This window comes from Callospermophilus lateralis, chromosome 2 (assembly GCF_048772815.1).
Source record: "Callospermophilus lateralis isolate mCalLat2 chromosome 2, mCalLat2.hap1, whole genome shotgun sequence".
Taxonomy (NCBI): Eukaryota; Metazoa; Chordata; class Mammalia; order Rodentia; family Sciuridae; genus Callospermophilus; species Callospermophilus lateralis.
Genome location: NC_135306.1, coordinates 189785975 through 189806273, shown reverse-complemented (window position 1 = coordinate 189806273; position 20299 = coordinate 189785975). Strand labels below are relative to the sequence as shown.

Here is a 20299-nt window from a genome sequence, read left to right as displayed (position 1 = left end):
CTTCTTGGCGTACTCTGTGCACTGCTCCTCTGGCTTGTTTCCCTGGCAACAAAGAAGCATGCAGATGCCATCACCAAGAAGGTCCAGGTAGCTTGTCGGCTCTGCCCTCCTCCTGGAGCTGAGGGCGGTGGCCAGGAGCCCTCTCCACTCCCCTGTTCCACAAATGACTCACGACAGAGACACAGAGACGTCTAGCGGGTCCCAGGTTGTTTAATAGGGGACAGCAATGGCCAAGATGAAGCTCAGCTTAAGGAGTCTCCAGGTGCCACCCAGATGGGCAGGAAAGAGGTCCTCAGGGCAAGTCCAGCCCGTCTTGCAGCCCCAGATCCAGATGGTCCAGGTCGGAGGCAGTGGCTGCTGACCAGACACTGAGCAGCTCATCTGCCCTGGTCGCTGGGCTCCGGGGCCTGCCAGGGAGGGGCTTCCTCTGTCACTTGGGGTTGCTCTCAAGCACCTGCCGGACCCTTTGCATCCCTGAGAAGGAGAAGTGAGGGGTTGTGAGCGCTGGTACTGCACAGGTGGGGACCAGCAAACCCTTGCAAGGGGCAGGGACAGGCAGCTGCTCACCCAGGCGAAGCCGCTGGGGCCTGTCTGAGAAGACCACTCGGAACCAGCCAGGTTCTTTACACTCAAAAGCCTTGCCGAAGGACAGCAGCACCTTATTGTCCAGAAAACGGCGCCACAGCAGCGTCTCCTCCTCAAAGGTGGCCTTGCGCAGGTACTGGAAAGGGGCGGGTAGAGGCTCAGGACACAGAGGAGACCCCCAGGGCCTGTCACCTGCTGGAAGGAGGCTTGAGCCCCGCCAGCCTGCACCCCAGCTCACCTTCCTCAGGTCAACCCAGATGAAGAGACCTGCCCCACGACTCAGGAAGGGGATCCCCAGGGCCCTGAGCTCCTCTGAGACGTAGGTGTGGGCAGCCTTGAGCCGGGCAAGGTTTTCAGGCAGGTACACACGGTTGATCCAGTCTGACAGGGAGGATCAGGAGGGCGGGAATTCAGGGGTCCCTGTAAGGCCCCCCTCAACCCTGAGGCCTCCAGCTCCAGCCTCCACAGGCCCAGTAGGAGCCCAGAGCACAAAGCCCCTCAGGATGCAGAGCAAACCAAAGATGTACCTGGTTACAAAGTGAGGCTTTGGAGCCACACAGACCAAGGGCCAGATCCCATCTGGGCAATGACAAGAGGGGGACCTTTGACAAATTCATCTCTCTGATCCTCACATTTTTATTGACCTCTTTTTGAGGGGTGTGCAGCTCTGTGGATGATCACCCATCTATGTGTTTGTATACCTACCACCTTAGGCAGGATTAGGAATAGTTCCCTAATTCCAGAAAACACCCTCATTGGCCTCTGCCCCACAACCTGATCTGCACCCATCACCCTAGTTTGCCTTTTGCAAAATGTCCAGGAAGTGGAACGTTATGGTTTGTAATCCATTGAGACTAGCTTCCTTCACCAGCCTAATACCTCCAGGACGAATCTGTGCTGTCGGGGATCTGATTGCAGAAGCACTGCATGGCGTGGATGAAGCACTCATTCACGGAAGAACATCCAGATTGTTTCCAGCTCAATTTCCATGTGGGTTTTTGCGTGCATGTGTGTGCACTATCTAGAGGTGGGATTGCTGGGTGGTGTGGTCAGTGTTTTTATAAGAAACTGCCTGTGAGATGCCAACTTAGTACATGACCAGCATTTGTCTCCCCTTCTGATTGGTGAGGCATTGTGGGTCACCTTGTGATCTGGTTGCCTAGGTAACCACAGATGGTAGCCCAATCTTCAGGGTCAAGCAAATGTGTCTTCGTGCATGGGCGTGCTTTCCTACAGCCCCATGGATGGAGCTACGTTCACCTGTTCCTTTGTGATATTACCCCTTTGCCCTGTTTGGGATAGAATGTTCCATGGAAACCCCCTTTGTATGTCCCCTTCTTACTCTGCACTTGGGTGTGGCCTACCCAGGTGTCAGTCAACCTGCTGACAGTGGACATCATGAAGCTATACTCAGCCCCTGAAATCTGACCCCTTGCCCCATTTGAATAACTTCTCCTCAATAAAAGGAGTCAGCACATTAGGGTTCTCTCTCTCTCTCTCTCTCTCTCTCTCTCTCTCTCTCTCTCTCCCCCTCTCTCCCCCCTTAAGATCAGAGGAGCCATCACAGCACCCCCAATAGAAAAAGGTATTTCTGTCTCCTGTGTGGTTATTTCACGCAGCCCAGTAAGCCCAGTTCTCATGAGTGACCCTGAGTGTTTTAGTCATGAGCAACCTGCAGCTGCGAAAGGGCTTTCCAAACTGGCTGAACCATCTGAATTCCGGGCAGCAATGCATGAGAATTCCAGCTGCTCTGCCCCTGGTCAGCAGGAGACGTTGCCTCTATTTTTAACTCTGTTACATGTTACAGTGGAGGTGGGGTATCTGGTCCTTGTTTTCCTCATCTGCAAAATGATGAGGAAAATATAAGAATTTGAGCTTCCTAAGGTCCTGGGGAGGGATAAATGTGATACAGCAAGAGCACCTGCAGGGCTCAGTAAATGGTGGCCATGACAGGTCCCTTTGTCATCTGACCTGGCTTTCTGAACATGCAAGCAGGATACAGTCACAGAGGGAGAGGGATTTCCACTACTAACAACTTCTTCTTAGCAGTTTCCACTCTCTTCTTTAAGTGCTCAGAGCTAACAATAATGAGTTCACATTTTACATTCTTTCTTTTTCTTCTTAAGACAGTCTCACTATTTGCCTGGCCTCAAACTGCAGGATTCCAGCAATCTCCTGCCTTAGCCTCCCAAGTAGCTAGGAAACAGGTGCACACCACAAGTTCACCTGGACCAAGTATCACACTCACCCTACAAGACAGGCACCATTATGATCCCTGCTCTACAGATGAGGAAACTGAGGCTCATGGAGATCACATAATATGACACACAGCCAGAAAGAGACAGAGCAGTCTGGACCCAATGCAGACCCAGAGCCGACACTCTTAAACACCCCCCTAATACCTTCTCATAGGAGAAGCACCCCTGATCCCGGGCAGGTCCCAGACAGACCATAACCCTCCCGCTTCTTTCAGGGCACCAAACCCAGGCAGTCACCTCGGTCCTGGAGCAGCTGTGCCACCTGGTACTGGACCAGGCCACTGAGGCCGTGATAGCGACAGAGGGAAGCCACAGCGGTGGCCACTTCCTGGTTTTCTGTATACAGCGTGCCAAAGCGGAGCCCGGACATCCCGAAGTCCTGCAACAGGAGACAGCCGAGGCCGTGGCCACCCTCCACGAGCTGATTCCACCCACCTGTCTGCCCCCGTCTCTCTGACTCCCCGCAGCCACCCAGACACTCACCTTGCTCATGCCCCACAGTACGTGGGTCCTCTGGGGGTCGGGCAGCCTGCAGAGGGCACAGTGTGGGAACAGAGGCAGCCAGAACCAGGGCGCCCAGGCCCAGTTCCATGAACAAATGAGGAGATGGATGGACGGATCTGGTCCTGGGTCCTGGCCCTGTTTCCATCTCTCAGGACCACCAATTCCTGTGCATCCTTTAGAGCAGGGTTAGCAAACAACAGCCTGGAAAACCTACCTGGTGTCTGTTTTCTTAAATAACATTTCATCAGGACAGAGCCACGCTCACTGGCTGACACAATGTGCATGACAGAGTTGAGCGAGAGGCCACGAGGCCTGTAAAGCCTTAAATTTATGTACCATCTGGCCCCTTAGAGGAGAAATTTGCCAACTTCTGATCTAGAATACAGCTCAAGTGTCACTTCCTCAAAGACCTCCCAACTCTCTCCAGCCAGTGGGTACCCCTGCAGGTCATCCCAGAGCTCCCCAGAATTCTCCATTTAGCACTTGCCACCACCAGGTCAAAATGACTACCTGGGTGTTGTGCTGCTAGGGTTTTGGGTTTATCAAAGGTTCTACATGGGAAGGGCCAAGGTCTTGGTCGCTCACTGATGTCCCCCAGCACTAGCACAGGGCCAGGCACAGAGCAGACCTCCCATAGATACTGTTCCCATGTCTACCCAAGGCTCATGGGCAAGTCTGTATTTTCTCTGTGTCTCACTCTCCTAATGCATAAAATGAATGGGAGTCACACTCCACATGCCATCGTCCTCACAGTGCTTTTGAGAGACAAGTGACAGAAAGGCCACAGCAGGGCTAAAAAGTCGGTAGGAACATCAGGAACTGTCATCCTGCCTCAGGGTCAGATTACAGACTTCGCAGACGATCTGGTCCAAGTGTGTCAAAGGTATCTTGTTTATAAATTCTGTGCTCAGACTCAATCTAATGGATAAGGCCACTAATTTAAATAGCCCAAAGCGCTTATTTGCTCCATGAATGAGAGGAAGGAAGAAGGAGAGAGGGAGGGAGAGAGGGAGGGAGGAGAATCCGCAGCTCCACTGGACAAGAAGGAATGGCCAGGGAGCCAGTTTCCCATCTTCCCTATGGAGTCCTAGGGCCCCGGGGTTGGAGGTCTCAGGGTCTCCACAGAACAATCTCAAATCCAAGGATGCAGCCCAGCCACCCACCTTCTTGGGGGCCTGAGGACCCCTTGGGTCAGCTAGGTGTTAGTAGCATTGCCCTGGCCAGGTCACACCCTGTGGGCGCAGCCACAGAGAGGCCAGTGGGGCTGGCAGGTCAGCTGAGCCCAGGAGCCTCACCTTTGCAGGCTCAGGACACTGCGGAACTCCAGGGACTCCTGGAACACTGACAGCATGTAGATTTCATCCACGATCACGTGCAGCGAGTGCCTGCCGCCAGGAGAGGGCGGGAGAGAGCCGGGCCACAGGTTACAGCCACATGTGCTCCCAGGGAGCAGAGTGTCCCAGCCCAGAGGGACCCGCCTACCCAGGGTGTCCAGACTCCTTTTCTCCAGGAACTCCCTTCTTTTGCCTATTTTCTCAACCAGGAAGCAGCACTTACAAAGCAAAGGGGACAGGAGCTTGAAGCACTGTCAGGGAGAGCTTGGACCTCGGGGTCCTCCCTGGAGAGTAACATTTAAGGACGAGGCTCAAGGCAGAAGGACCCACATTCAAATCTGGGCCAACCCTTGACGTGTCCACTCCAAGGCTCCCAGGGCTCAGATCATGAAGTGTCTATTTCTTTTTTTTTTTAAATATATTTAAGTTATACATGGACACAAAAATCTTTATTTTATTTATTTATTTTTATATGGTGCTGAGGATCGAACCCAGGGTCTCTCATGTGCGAGGCGAGGGCTCTACCCCTGAGCCACAACCCCAGCCCCAAGTGTCTGTTTCTTATGGGGTCATTCTGAGGTTAAAAGAAACAGTAAGCAAAGGGCTGGGCTGAGCAGTGAGTGAAGCCATTACTATCATGTGGCAACCCCTGTAATCCCAGCACCCAGGAGGCTGAGACAGGAAGAGGCAAGTTCAAGGTCCACCTGGGCAACTTGGCCAGACCCTGTCTCAAAATAAAACTTTGAAAAGGGCTGGAATGAAGCTCAGTGGTGGAGCACTTGCCTAGCATGTGTAAGGCCCTGGGTTCAATCCCTATCACCACCATAACAACAAAAAGCTTAATTTTAAAAATAAAATGGAACAGAGAGAAATGTCATCCAGCAAAGCCCTACCCTCTCATTCCCGCGCTGCCAGGGAAAGGCCAAGGCAGGTAGAAGCCCGCGGTGGGGAGAGGGCGCAGGGCCTGCGGCAGAGCCCACCTCAGAGCCTGGATGGGCCCAGGAGCTACTGGGGGGGACTCACCTCTTGGCAAATCCCAGGAACTCCTGCAGCTCTCCCGGGGAGTAGATGTCCCCCAGAGGATTCTGGGGGTTGATGAGGATGAGGCCCTTGACCTTGACACCCTGAAACCATCCACAGGCAGGGACCTCAGCTCCTCCCCAAGGCCAGGCAGACCCACTAGATGGGGCTCATCCCTGGTGGCTCCCAGGGACGTGAGTGACCTGGGGACATGGTCAGGACCCACACGAAGCACAGTAGGACACAGAATGACATCTGCAGCACTGGGCTGACTGTGAAAAGAAAACCAACACAGAGCACAGAGGGGAATGTGCCCACGAGCCAGGAGAGGGCCTGTGTTGCAAAACTCAAGGGCACGGGTTTCAACTCTCAACTCTCCTACAGTGAACACGTGACCGCTCGGAGGTCCAAGGTAAAATCACCCAAGTAGGCAGATGGTTGAAAAGCAGATTAAATGGAGCCCCAAGAGAAGGGGGCCCTCTGCATTTCAATCCCCTCTAAGTGAACAGGACCACCCCCTCCACCTCTCAGGAGACTCACTAACCCACAGTCCCCCTGCTCCATACTTGACCCCAGAAGCCGAGTCAGAGGCAGTGGGGAGAGGGGGACATGTTCCACGAAGCTCCCGGGTTGATTCTCTACACAGAGGCATGAGGAGTCTTGTTCCAATGGGCAGAACCTCCAGGTTCTGTGCTACCACACTACCCATGTGTCCCCAGCATGGCCACCAACCAGCTCTCAGGAGATGAGCCACGGGAAGAGGGGTCCATGCTGTGTCCAGACCCACCCACTCCCAGCCCTGGTTGGACTCCATCTGCAGACCTCAGATTTAGCTCCTTGCAGGGCCGTCTCCAGCTTCTCCACCGTGAGCTGGAAGGGGCGTGTGTCCTGCCCAGTGACCTGGAAGAAGACCCACCAACGTCCCCAGCCAAATTCAGGGACCCCCCAACCCTGAGTTTTCAGGTCCCTCACCCCCCATCGCCTCAGATCAGTCCCTGGAAAACAGGTGGGGCCACTTCCTCTTCCTGTCCTCCACTCCACAAGTCACATCAGGGACACCTCTTATGGCTCTCAGGTTTCCAGCAGAGGCCCACAGAGGTCTTCTGGTAGGATCCCAGGGCTTCCATGTTAAGGTCTCTGTCCCCTGTCCACACCCTTATTTTGGTGGCTGGTCCTTGGCTTCTATGTAGACCCTAGGAATCTTAGAGCCTAGAGCAGGGGACCCTCCAGGACCCAGGCAGAGGCAGCCATGTGGCAATGGAGGGCTCCAAGCCCTTTTCACAGCAGTTCCAGAGCCCTCGGCATGGCCTTCCTCCTGTGCCCACCCACAATTCAGACCCTGGAAACCCCTGGCCAGGGGAAGGCCCAGGCCCACCCAGGATGCAGGAACTCTCACCTCACTGTCCAGATAGACATAGGCCAGTCGGATGTTTCCATAGAGATACACATGCCTTGTGATGCCTTCATAGTAAGGGGTGGGGATCAGGAAAGCCTCTGGGGACAGGAACAGGCAGGACCTGTCATCCTGGAGGATCATCTGGAGCACGTTCCAGCTCAGTTCCCAAAACGCTAAAGCTCAGGCCACTCACATTGGTTCCCTTCCTAATACAGATGGGATTCTGTTCGGATAATTCTCCTAAGTCCAAAATGTCATTAAGTCAAAAGTACATTTAATCGACCTGACCTGCCAAACCTCCCATCTTAGCCACATGGCTGGCTGTGGGGGGTCCAGGATCTCGTAGCTGCCTGGGAGCTGGGCTTACTCCACTGCCCAGAGTAGCAGAAAATACAGCAGCACATACTGCCAGCAAGGACAAGGACCACAGTTCAAAATCTGAAGTACAGCTCCCACTGACTGTACATGCCTTCACACTATGGTCAAGGTGAAAACCCATAAGTCAAGATCTTTTGCAATTAATGACGAACATTGCTGAGCACTTACTATGCCGGGGACTGTGCTGAACTTTTGTTGGGAAGGTCCCTTTCTTTGATTATTCTAGAAGGGGTTGGCAATTGCCTATTATATTCTGACCAGGGATCTTCCTGGTGACTATCTCTTTCTCTGTGACAGTTCCTTAACCTCTGGGCCTCAGGCTCCTCACCTGTAGGAAGGGTTTGCTATAGAAACAACCTCCCTGGAACACTGTGAGGTTAAATGAGATATTATGGATTTGTGGAGCCTTATGCCAAGGCCTGGAATGTAGTACCTGGTCAATAGACGCACAGCCATTACCAGTAATGGTTAAGCCATGGTGAATAGGCCTCTGTCCCCGGCAACAGACACCCCTGACCAAGGCCAGGTCTGAAGACCACGGCTTGTGCAGCAGGCCTGGCTGGTGCCTACTCAATGGCCAGTGTCCCTCCTTGCTAAGACACAAGGGGATGGCAGGCCTTCCCCAGCCGTCGGGGACAAACTAAGTTTAGTGTAAGCCAACCCTGGCTCTCTCCTCCCCTTTGTCCAGGGACTGCTCTGGGAATGGGTTTCAGTCATTGTAGGTCAGTTCAGAGGGGCTCTGTGGAGACCCTTCTGGGAAGTGCTCCCCCCCACTCCCCTCCCCCGATGTGAAAGAGGTGGCACCAGGTAACATCCTCCTGTTCCTCCTGCTCTGGGCCATGGTGTCACAGGAGGAGGCAGAAAGCCCAGAGCCAGCTCCCTCTACCCTCCCCTGGTATGGCCACGCCCTGGGAGTCTCCTCAAGCCATTGATGTAAGACCTCAGTGGCCTCCCGTATTCTATTCTAAGCACATTGGGGCAGCCCGTGAGGTCAGACAACTGGGGGTCCTGCCCGTGTAGACCCCAGTTCAGAGCAGACCCTGAGTTCACTTACCCCCCACCTCGCACAGCACCGTGGCCAGAGCAGAGAAGACAGAGGCACAGCCATTCAGAACAACCACCTGGGGGTGACATAAAGGGACAGGATGACGGAGTTCCAAGAGGGAGTGAAAACCCATAACCTCTGTCCCAGTTCAGCACAGAAGAGAGTCAGGTTCCCCCTCAGCATCCTGGGGCTCTGTCTAGACAAAACCCCTCCTCCCCTACAGCCAAAGTCATTTGAGGGGACCCTGCTCTGCATCACCTGAGCAAGACCCCAGAGCTGGTCACTCAGAGGGTCTCGCCTGAAGGTGAGGAGGCCAAGAGGGCTCGGAGCACAATGTGGGGCAGAGATTCTACCCCAACTCTAAATATCTAGGGCCAGCTGAGTGCAGTGGTGCACGTCTGCAATCCCAGCAACATGGGGGGCTGAGGCAGGAAGATCATAAGTTGAGGCCAGCCTCAGCAATTCAGTGAGACCCTAAGCCAATATGCAAGACCCTGTCTCAAAATAAAGATAATAAATAATGAAGGATGGAGATGTTGCTCTTTGATAAAGCACCCATGGGTTTAGTACCCAATACCAAAAAATAAAAATTAAAAAAAAATGCATCTAGGGTCAGGTGTCAAGAAGAGAGCAGGCATTGCTCATTCTCTTTTTTGTTTTAAATATTTTTTGCTGTTGATGAACCTTATTTTCATTTATTTACTTATATGTGGTGCTGATAATCAAACCCAGTACCTCACACATGCTAGTCAAGTGTGCTACCACTGAGCCCCAATCCCAGCCCACTCATTCTGCTGTGAAACAAATCAAGATTGACAGGCTGATCCCAACCCACCTCGCCGTTGGCCAGCCAAAAGTGGGAGCAGAGAAAAAGGGCAGGAAAGAGCAGAGGAGGGGGATACTCACATTCTCTGCTTTGAGGGGTGCTGGGCTCTTGCAGTAGTAAGACAGGAACTTAGTCACTTCCTCCCGGAGGCTAGAGATCAGACACACAGATAGGCCATGCTTACCAGAAGGTCCTCAAACCACTGGACACCCCAAAGCTCCTCTGGGAAATTCTCATCCCCTGACATTATTCTCCCCTCATTTCCCACATAGGGATTATGCTCAGCACATGTCTCCACTCCCAGGCCCCTCCAACTCCTCCCACATGCACTGAGTCTTCTTTCCCTGTAGTTCTATATTTATCCTACACAGATGTTATTTTGAGAATGCTACACTGTGATTACTATTGCTATTAATATCTCCATATTACAGATAAAGAAACAGGTTTAGCCACTGTAATCCCAGGAACTCAGGAGGCTGAGGCAGGAGGATCTCAAATTCAAAGCCAGCTTCAGCAATTTAGTGAGATCCTCAGCAATTTGGTGAGACCCTGTCTAAAATAAAACATAAAAAGGACTGGGGATATAGCTCAATGGTAAAGGTTCCCTGGGTTCAATCCCCAGCACCAAAAAAAAAAAAAAAAAAAAAAACCAGGTCTGAAGGAATCAAGGCATTTGCTAGAGCCTGTCTCCAGGGCTCACCATCCTAACCACTGTGTTTACGAACATGTGCTTTGGAATCAGTCTTGGGATCAAGTCCTCAGCCACTGAACCCCTCTCCTCTGGTCCCTGGTGTCTGCTCAGGCAGTAAAGCCAAGCATCAGTGTTGCCCAGCCAGCTCCCCGACATGGGATCTGGTTCTATTAACTACTGAGAAGAAGAACAGACTTCTCACCCAAAGGCCCTGCCTGTACATCAGACCCAGATTCAAGGAAACCAAACTGGGAGCTCCTGAGCCGGGAGGGGACAGACAGGGAACCCCAGGACCACCAGGCCTCCAGGACTCGGCCCTTGGCCTTCAGCAGGCTCTCTCCACCTGCCACGCCTGATATTTGGAGCTGGACAATTCTTTGGTGGGGAAGCTGTCCTGTGCACAGTAGGTCTGACAGCAGCTCTGGCCTCTACCCACTGAAGGCCAGGAGCATCTCCACCTCCAAGTTATGACCCTCCAACCTGTGTCCAGGTCTTGCCCAACATCCCTGGGGAAGCAAAACCGCCCATGTTGAGATCCACTGTCCCACAGCAGTACTTACAACAGGTGCCCCCTCCAGTCAGGGTACTGCAGCAGGGGCGGCTCCACCCGCAGCATGTCACTCTGAGTCAGCTGGGGACAAAGAGAGAGGGACGGGCTGAGGGATCCACTGCCTCCTGCTTCCACAGGGCAGCAGGTCCCAGAGAAACCCCCAGAGCAGCAGCTTGTCCCATGCCTATTTTGCAGATGAGGAGACTGAGGATCAAAAAAGTGAGGTGACTCTGCCAAGGTACCACAGCCATTCAGTGGCAGAGCTGAGACCCAAACCCAGAAATTTGGACTCTGGTCGAGTGCTCTTCATACAACATTGCCACCAAAAAAAAAAAAAAAAAAAAAAAAAAGTTGTGGCTTGCACAGACAGTGCCAGGAGAGGGAGCAGGGTGCTGTCACCTCAGTCTTGGCTCCAACTTCTAGAAGGACTGGGGCCACTGTTCTCTGGCAGGTTTGGCTTAGTATCACGCTGTGGAAAAGGTGGCATTTTCTGGACCATCACCTCTGTGACCAGGTGCTGGGTTAGGCCTCTAGGGCATCACAGGCCAAATGTCAAAGAAGGACTAATAACGCAGGGTCCTTGGGTGTGGGACCAGAGGAATGGGAATCAGCCACGTGTCCAGCCATTTAACTCCTCCTGGCATCCCTCAGAGCTGGTCCAACATGGTCCCCATGGCCCACTGTGGCTTCTGAACTCTTGATACATGGTGAGTCTAAATGGAGACACTGGATTCTGAAAACTTACTATGAGGAAGTATGTAAACTATCTTGACAGCTCTTATATTGATTACATGGTGAAATGGTCATGTCTTAGTTACATGATGTAAATGAAATAAATTATTAAAATTAATGTTTCCAAGCTTTCTTTTAACTTTTTAATAGAAAATTTCAAATTGCATATGTGACTCGGCTTCTATTTTTTTTCAGTGCTGAGCTGTCTCAGGAAGAGCTGGCTTTAGGGAAAACCTGCTTTGAAGACCCTCCCTACACCCCAACCCCTGGGGCTTGGATTTTTCTCCTTTGGAAAGCTGTCCTCTGGGGAAGCATTGCTGCCTCTACAAACCCAAGCTCCAACTGGAGACCCCCTGCTCAAGGAACTGGATTATGACATCCAGGAACTTTCCAGATTTCCAAGAATGCTGCAAGATATGTTGGAATCAGTCATTTTTTAAAATTAATTTAATATAAACTTAAAACCTAGTCAAGTATTCTATAAGTAAGGCATTGAGCATGTGAACATTGTCACTTCCTGCTTTCCCGCACTGTGCCACCACCCCACTTTCAAAGTGATTTCTATGGTGCATACGGTGGGAACATGTATGAGCTTGGGCCACCATGTCTCTCTTCCAACCCTCTGTTCTGGGATGGCACACAGGAGCTTGAAACTGATCATGGAAATTGGCAAAGTCACAAATTAGGGCTTTGGTTTCCCCTGAAAGGCATGGTGGCACATGCCTGTAATTGGGAGGCTGAGGCGTGAGGATCTCGAGAATTCAAAGCCAGCCTCAGCAACTCATCAAGGCCCTAAGCAACTCAGCGAGACCTTGCCTCTACATAAAATATAAAAAGGGCTGGGGATGTGGCTCAGTGGTTAAGCACCCCGGGTTCAATCCCTGGTACAAAAAAAAAAAAAAAAAAAAGCAGGGCACTGAGTCCCCTGGAGTGAGGGACCCAACACAGCAGGAGGGACCAAAGGGGCAGAGCCTGAACTGATGAAGAATCAGGATCTCAGGGAAGTGATGGGCCTAGATCACCCAGAGAGTGGTTCCCAAGGCAACTTGGGTCCCCTGACTCCCTGGCCAGGCCAAGAGCCCACAGCAGGTCCTTTAGGGACAAGTGTTCCAAAGAAGGTTTCCCCTGGACTCACCCGCCTGGACAGCAGGTCAAAGCAGAGTTTGTTCTCACTGATGCCCAAGTTAATGACGCCCTGGAGAGGAGAGGAACGGGGCCATGTGAGCATGGCAGAGGAGTGCCCGCGAAAGGCGCCCACAGCGTCAGCAAACTGGGAGCTCTGCCACCCTGCCCTCCCGCCACCCCTCCTGGTCTCACTCCAGCCCTGCCCCCCTTGGCCTCAGGCTCTCTCTTCCCGTTTCTAAAGTTCTGCTCAAGTGCCATCTCCTCCAGGAAGCCTGCCCCCAATCCCACCTAGAAGGGCTTTTTCTTCTCTGGGTTCCCTGGCTCCTAATCTGTCACCCTCTAGAGCACTGCTCACTGTTTGCTCCAGGCCATGGGGACAGAGTCCACGCTCCACTCCCTGCTGCAGGCCAACTCCCCAAAGGCAGATGCACACCCAGGACATTACAGTATATCTCAGGAGCTTAGCAGAATCCACACATGTTTACAGGATGAAAGAATGTACACAGAGAACTCTGTTCTCCAGGATCAGAAACCAGGTGGAGGTCAGGGAGAATGAGCCTCGGCGACATGCAGTGGCACACACCTGTGATCCCAGCACCTCGGGAATCGGAGGCAGGTGGATCGCATGTTCATAACCAGCCTCAGCAACTTAGAGAGGCCCTAAGCAACTCAGTGAGACCCTGTCTCTGAATAAAATACCAAAAGGGGCCAGGGATGTGGCTCAGTGGTTAAGCACCTCTCAACTCAATGCCCAGTAATTCCCCACTGAGCTCCTTTATGCGGATGCACCACCTGGTTTACACAGTGACATCCTCTGAGGACAGAGGCTCTGTGTCTGCATTAGCCTGGACCTTATCTCAGCACTTGGGATTAAAAGGAACACTGGCTAAAGTGTAGTCATTGGTGGTGGGTAATATGTAACTTTTGGGGTAATTAAAGATGACAGCAGAGAGGGGCAGGCACCCCTTTGTCTGCCACCCTTCTGTGTCTGCACCTTCCCTGTGTGTCTGTGTCTGTCCTTTGTGGGCCTCCCCCACAGGTGTTCCCCACAGGTGTTCCTTTACACAACACCTGATCCCCACCCCAGAAGGCCTTTATTCTCATAGGAGACAAATGATGGGAGGCCTAGCCCAAGCTCTCTCTTAGAGTCCCCAGAGACACAGGGCCGCCCTCCGCCCTGCCCTGCACCTCCCCGCCCCCCAGCTGACTACTGACCTCTGCATTAAGGGAAGCAAAAGGGAGTAAAGGAAGAAGGAAAGATGAAAAAATAGACCTGGAATGAGCAGAGATGAAGACACCTCAAAGGCCGTGATCCCCCCCTGGGGGACAAACAGCCAATGCACCTGCAAACCCTGACAGCTCTGCCTTCCAAATACACGCACAGTCCACCCGCTGCCAAGCTCCACTGCGGAGATCCTGGCCCAACCCCATCACCACGCCAGCTTCTCCACTTCCTGTCTTCCCCACTCCCTCACCTATCGTCCAGCCTCATGCACAGTCCAAGGCATCTCTTAAAAACAGAAATCAGGCCATATCGCATCTCCCTGCAACACCTCCTCGCCCACTTGATCCAAAATGAGAAGGATTGCTGTGACCCGTGACACCCATGGGACCTATGACCACACCACCTCATGACCTTCAAACCTCACAGCTTCATTGCAGACCAATGGTCCCTTTCTGTCCCTTGAATCATCCAGCATGGTTCCCCCCTGGGCTCTTCCCCAGGTACAACATGGCTCACTGCTGTTTGGTGAGCAGCCTCTACAGTGGCTCCCAGGGATCCCCACCTCCTGCTCTTCACACCCTCGAATGTGGGCTGGACCTAGCGACTCATTTCTGATGAACAAAATAAAACATGTGAACGTGATGGGATGCCACTTCTGAGACTGGGTAATACAGAGTCCGTGGCCTCCATCTTGGGAACACCTGGCCTCATTCTCCTGGTCATTTGCCCTGGAAAAGCAGCTGCCAGGTAGGAAGTGGGCTGGTGGGAAAGCCCCTGTGGAGGGAAATGAGACCCTCCAGTCACCAGGTGAGTAAGCTTGGAAATGGCACCTCCCCACCCTCTCCCTGGCCCTCCCCCAGGAGATGTCACCACAGTCCCCAGCTTCAGGGCAACTCCACAGAAGATCCTGACTGTGAGGCACCCACCAGGATTCCAGAACTGAAACTCTTCCTACCTGAATTTCTGAGATTTAAAGGAATTTGTTATAGCAATTCATGGCTAATACCACTTCTCACCTTTTTTTTCCCCCCAGGTTTCTGTCCAAATGTCACCTCATTAAAGTAGCTTTCTGTGACCACTTTTATTGAATAGCAACATTACCACCATTTCTATCCATTTCACCTGCTTCATTTTTCTCTACTGCTATTATAACCTTATATTATACAGAGATGCTTTTGTCTGTTCATTGTCTTCCCACCCAGATCATAAATGCATACAAGAGAAAAACTTTGTTCTTGCTCACTGTTAAAAATGCCAGCACCTACAAGAGCGGCTGGTACCTGGGTGCTGCTGAAGAAATAAAGATTATTAAAGGGTAATTTGTTCAGCTCTCTGATCTGTGCAGGTATTACTAACAGTAATAACAGGTTAGTAATACCTCATAATAATTGGGCAGATAATATCAATATAATAGCAGCAACATTTATTTCCTGTACCCCAGAGCAAGCCCTGGGCTAATCCCATGATAAATCCCATTTAATTTCCACTCTTCTGCAGCAGGTATAATTACCCCATTTTGGAGATGAGCAGAGATTGAAAGAAATAAAACCATCCTGAACCCAGCTCTGTCCTAGCTCCAGAGTTGAAGGGTTGGGGGTGGGGACAGCTCAGGGGTTGAACACTTGCCTGGCAGGAGGGAGAGCTTGATCCTAACCCCAGCCCCACAAAAAGAAAACAAAATCAAGGTGAATAGTTGTCAGGCTATCCACGCAGGAACACTCTACAGCTCTTGAACTCTTCCTTCACAAGTCCATATCCCTTAAATAAATAGGAGGACACTATAAAAGAACCCTGCTTGTGGGCCTCTGGGACCTCCGTCAGAAGACCTCCTGGAGGCAGAGGACCGAGATTTTACCCTACAGGTGCCAGCTGGGTGCTGCCCAGCATTCAAGGAAGGTACCCACCCCGCAGTTCCCTCTTGGGCCCGGGAAGGGCTTCGCTCACATTGGGGTTCTTGTCCTCATCATACTCATCCATGTGGTAGGTCCTGTAGCCCTCCTCAGCCGAGTCCCAGAACCATTTGATGACTCTGCCTCTGGAGGACAGGCAGGAGCTGGCAGAGGAGAACATGGCGATGGGATCACCAACTCCACAGAGCTCCGGCAGCTTCAGCTCTGCTCTTCTGGAGCATTCTCCTTCCACGTCACCCCGACAGTATCGGCCCATGTCCTGGGTGGAGGCCGAGCCCAGACAGGTGGCAGGCTCCCTGCATTCCTTCTGAGGAAGGGGGAACATCTGCAAAAGACAGAAGCGCTCAGTGCCCAGGGCTGCTCAAGGCCTTGGGGAACACCACCCAGAAAAACAGTCAGTCACCATCCCCGCTCATCCCAGCCCCACCTCACTTTATTTTGCAACAGGGTTTCCCAGGCTGGCCTCAATGATCCTCCTGCCTCCACCCACTGGCCATCTGCCCCTTCCTTTAAGTTCTTGCACTCACCACTTCCAGTGTCCCTAACTAGCTGCAACCATATGTGCCACCACTTCAAGGAGCAAAATCTGTTAAGGACATGTAGTGAGCCAGGGCCTGTGCTGGCTACATCTGAGTCATTTCAATAGATTGCCACTTTGGCTCATTTCATTTCTGCATACGTTTTTCCTTGACCAGCCTAAGGGGTCACCAGCGATCTTTTCCCATCCTTGCTTATCTCAATTTCAAAATTGTAGGTTAAACTGGGTGCAGTGGCACAGTCCTGTCATCCCAATGGCCCAGGAAGCTGAGGCAGGAGGATCACAGGTTCAAAATCAGCCTCAGCATCTTAGTGAGGCCCTCAGAACTTAATGAGACCCTGTCCCAAAGTAAAAAATGAAAAGAGCTGGGGATGTGACTCAGTGGTTACGAGCCCCTGGGTTCAATCCCTCCTCACAAAATCATCATCATCATCATCATCATCATCATCATCATCCTGGTTAAAATTCTCCACACACATCACTGCCAGGGAGTCCTAGATGTCCTGTGGTGGAAAGGGTAGGATGGGATTACTTGGTGTCTGGAGCAGATGGTGATGGGAACTGAGGGGAAGGAGGGGTAGGAGTCTCCAACAAGTGCAGAGAGCCCAGGTCCAGGTCTTCATGCTGGAAGCAGGAAGGGGCACCAGGAAAGGGTCCTCCTGCCAGCAGAGGTGAGCGCCTCCACTTCTCTGAGCCAGTTTCATCTGCACAGCGGGTGTAGGAGCAGCCACCTCACTGGACACCAGTGAGGATGTCAGGTGATCAGGATCTTAGACCAAACCCTGGCTCAAGGCCACAGTTCTACAGAATATGGGTCCTTATATAATAGTCCTTGCCTATGGTCCTGTCCTAAAGCATAAGCCCCCCAACACCAAACAACGGGTGATCCGTTGGAAACCAGGGTGCCCTCCATGGTTTAATTTTGCTTTGTGAAGTCTTCTCTCCCAATTGGCGCGGCTCACGGAGGAGCTTCCCTAGACCAGATAACCAGGTCTGGGAAGGGCATCGCTGTGGGTGGAGGATGGAAGCTGGATCCTCCGCACAGCCTGGGGCCTGGGGCCTCCCGTTTTCCTGTCCCAGCAGTCCTGGAGCGCAGAACCGATTCTCCGCGTCCAGAGAGTCCCAGGACAGACTGTGGTCACCCGCGCGGGATCAGCCCTCGGAACCCCTCTGGTGGGGCTCCCTGCAGGGCGGGGGGCGGCCGGGGCTTTTCCAGGCAGAGGAAGCCAGTGCCCAGGGCTTCAGCGCCAAGCGCTGAGGCTGAAAACTGCATCAGGGCCCCGCCTTGTCCTCCTCTGCAAAGCGGCGGGTCGCACCTACTTGGAGACCGGCGGTGGCGCGGGGCGGACTCGCGATCGGTGTCCCTTTGCTTTGCGGGGAAAACGCCCTCCCGAGCTTTCCGCGCGGGGAAGACGGCTGCGGGACTCGGGGACCGAGACAGGGTGCCTGGACAGAGCTTTGGGGTTTATCACCGCGCAGCTCGCCCACTCGTGACGCAAGCGGGAGGAACCCTAGGTGTGACCTGCGCTGGGATGACCGCACAGGAGGGCGCATCACGGAGTCCAGGCCTCCCCCACACGGGAAGAGGGGCACTTCAGGACACAGCAGCCAAGACCTACTCCAGGAAGGGGCGGGCCGCCAACTCCACCTCTCACCACTTCTATTCAGGGACAGGGACACGGGAGCAGACCCATCCACACTGGCACTGGGGAGCCACCCGCTGCTTAGTCCCCCGGTTCTCAGAGTCCTTTGGCGGCACAGAAGTTTATTGGCAAATGTTGCGACCCCCGAAACGTCCTTCCCAAACTATGGCAGGCGCATCGTGAAAACCTTTGCTCTTGAGTCCCACCTGCTTTGACTGATCTCTCTGCCAGTCGTCTGTGTGGGGTTTCTTCAGCCTCCATAGGTCCTTAGTGGGAACAGACTCCTGCTGAAAGAAAGGAAGAGAGGGAGGAAAAGAAGGAAGAAACGGGAGAAAGGAGAGAAGGGTGTCCTACAAGAGAACAACCGAAGTTTACTGACATCCTACTTCATACACGTGTGAGAGCTGAAAGACCTAAGCAACCTCATTCTACTTGGGACCTCATTTTGCTCTGAAACTTAACCCCTGACCTACTGCAGTCCCTAAGTTAGGAAAATACCCCAGAAAAGCTCTGTGGAAACAGTTCTCGGGAAAGCTGCAGATGGTGATCGCCTAAGATAGGCCAAGATATTGAAATATCTGAAATTCCAGATGGCCCCCACCTAGGTGTGGTGACCAATATCTAAACTAGAAGCCCTGCAGCTTGGCACATTCACCCCTTGCGGCATGCTCATGGTTTAAACCAATCAATTTTAAGTGTGTCAACCCCTTGAACTAACCAATAATTCTTTCCAGATTCTTTCCCGCCACTTGACACGCTAATCATGTTTTAGAGTTGTTATTTGATTTTCCCACGGTGTGTGATGATTTGCTAAGAGATGCTGTGATGTATGTGGGGATCCCTGCCTTCTCCAAAGAATGTATAAAACTACTGCAAACCCTGGGCTCGGGGCCTCTCAGCGTCACCAGTTGGTGTGTGTGTAGAGAAGACCGAGCTAGCTCACAATAAACACCTCTTTGCTGCTTACATCGATCTTGGTCTCTGGTGGTCTTTTGGGGGTCCCAAATTCGAGCATAACAGAGCCACCCAAGAAAAACACAGCGTCCTCAACATGAAACGGATTTTTAGAGATGTGACAAAACAAAGGAAAAGCCTTTAAGTCTCTATATGCTGCACTTTGGGAAGGGGGAAAACAAGATAGATAAACCCAGGGACACTTAACCCCTGAGCCACAATCCCTAGCCAGGGAGGACTTGGCCTCTGTTTGGCTTGTAAATGTCAGAGTTTCCAGGAAGGTAAACACAACACCTAGTTCTTATAATATCACAGATGTCCCCATAAGATATATCTTAACTAAGATATCTAACACCATGTGACTTCGTCAGCCTAGATAGGGCAGTGAGAACAGCTTGGGCAGAACCCAACATGCTTGACACGCAGGACTGGTGATTAGGACACCTGGGCTGTGAGACCTTTCAACCCAGTCTTGCAGAAGGGTGGCTAGCAGTAACTGTGGAAATAGGTGATGGGTGCACATTACTGTCCTTCAGGAAAAAAAAAAAAGAGAGAGAGAGAGAGAGAGACTGAAATGTGGGAGGCCATCCTAGCAGGTGATTTGAGTTACTCCCTGGCTGGGTGAGAGGTGCTTAGTCACAGCTGTGTCAGAGCTTTCCCCACCCTTTTCCAGGTCCTAGGGCTTGTCCATGCAGAGGCTGTCTGGCCACTCCCTGGAAGACCCAATTGTAGTCCCTGACCCTGGGATGTTGCCCCCCTTAACCTTCATTGGATGGGATTTTCCTTGGAACTTTTTTGTTTTTAGCTGGCTTAGAGGAAAAGAGGTTTCCTTAGCCTCAGGCAATTTTCCATTTGAATAAACTTAATGGCTGTCTGAATACCTTTCAATAGATCTTCAGGGGGCCACAGACTATGCCCCCCCCCCCATCAAAAAGACAGTCTCTAATGCAGTCTAAACCTTTTGAACATTCTCAGAGTTTCCAGGTAATTCATTAGGAAGGCAAATTTTATTTAATTTCCTTCCTAATTTGTCCCATATGTAAATTTGGTGAATCTTGGTCACAAAACCAAGTGCAAAATGCACCTACAACCTTTAAGAATTGTAGCAACTGAGTCTTTTTAACTTGCTTTCCCTTCTGATTAATTATTGTCTCTAAAATAGTCAAATACATGTCTTTATCAGTAGAAGTTGAATTCCCCATTATTAAAATTTTTTAAAAGTCCCTTCTCTCCAAAAACTGCCTGGTATTTCCGTGACCCTAAAAATGTCACAAATTCTGTATTTCTATAGCGCACTTCCTAACTCAACCTAGTCAATTTAACTCAAGAGCCTCACTTCACAGGGCCACTTCTGCCACAGATCAGTGCTGGCTTCATTTAGGTTTGATTCATGAGTAAACGCTAGGGAGTTTTAAATTAAAGAGACAAGACTCTAATTACCTTTAATACCAGCTCCAGGACGGCTTCTCCTACTCCTGCCTCCAGCCACCTAATGCGGTATCGAGGTTTACAGAAGAGACTAGCGAGAGAGAGAACACGCCAGGGAGTGGGCTTTTGTTGGGGAACAAAAAATTCCAGGGAAAAT

The 20299-nt window shown here is 51.9% G+C and overlaps 1 pseudogene across 1 annotated transcript; it reads right to left on the bottom strand.

The window, feature by feature from the left end:
* Positions 1 to 227: 227 nt before the first annotated feature.
* Positions 228 to 16703, bottom strand: LOC143392869 (1-aminocyclopropane-1-carboxylate synthase-like protein 1; annotated as a pseudogene). The gene is made up of 15 exons (XR_013155319.1): positions 16650 to 16703; positions 15614 to 15904; positions 12455 to 12514; positions 10598 to 10668; positions 9427 to 9496; positions 8530 to 8596; positions 7098 to 7195; positions 6524 to 6601; positions 5705 to 5805; positions 4643 to 4732; positions 3327 to 3372; positions 3081 to 3222; positions 824 to 966; positions 568 to 721; positions 228 to 474 (listed from the first exon to the last, which is right to left on the bottom strand). The product of XR_013155319.1 is annotated as a 1-aminocyclopropane-1-carboxylate synthase-like protein 1 (transcript).
* Between the last annotated feature and the right edge of the window lie 3596 nt (positions 16704 to 20299).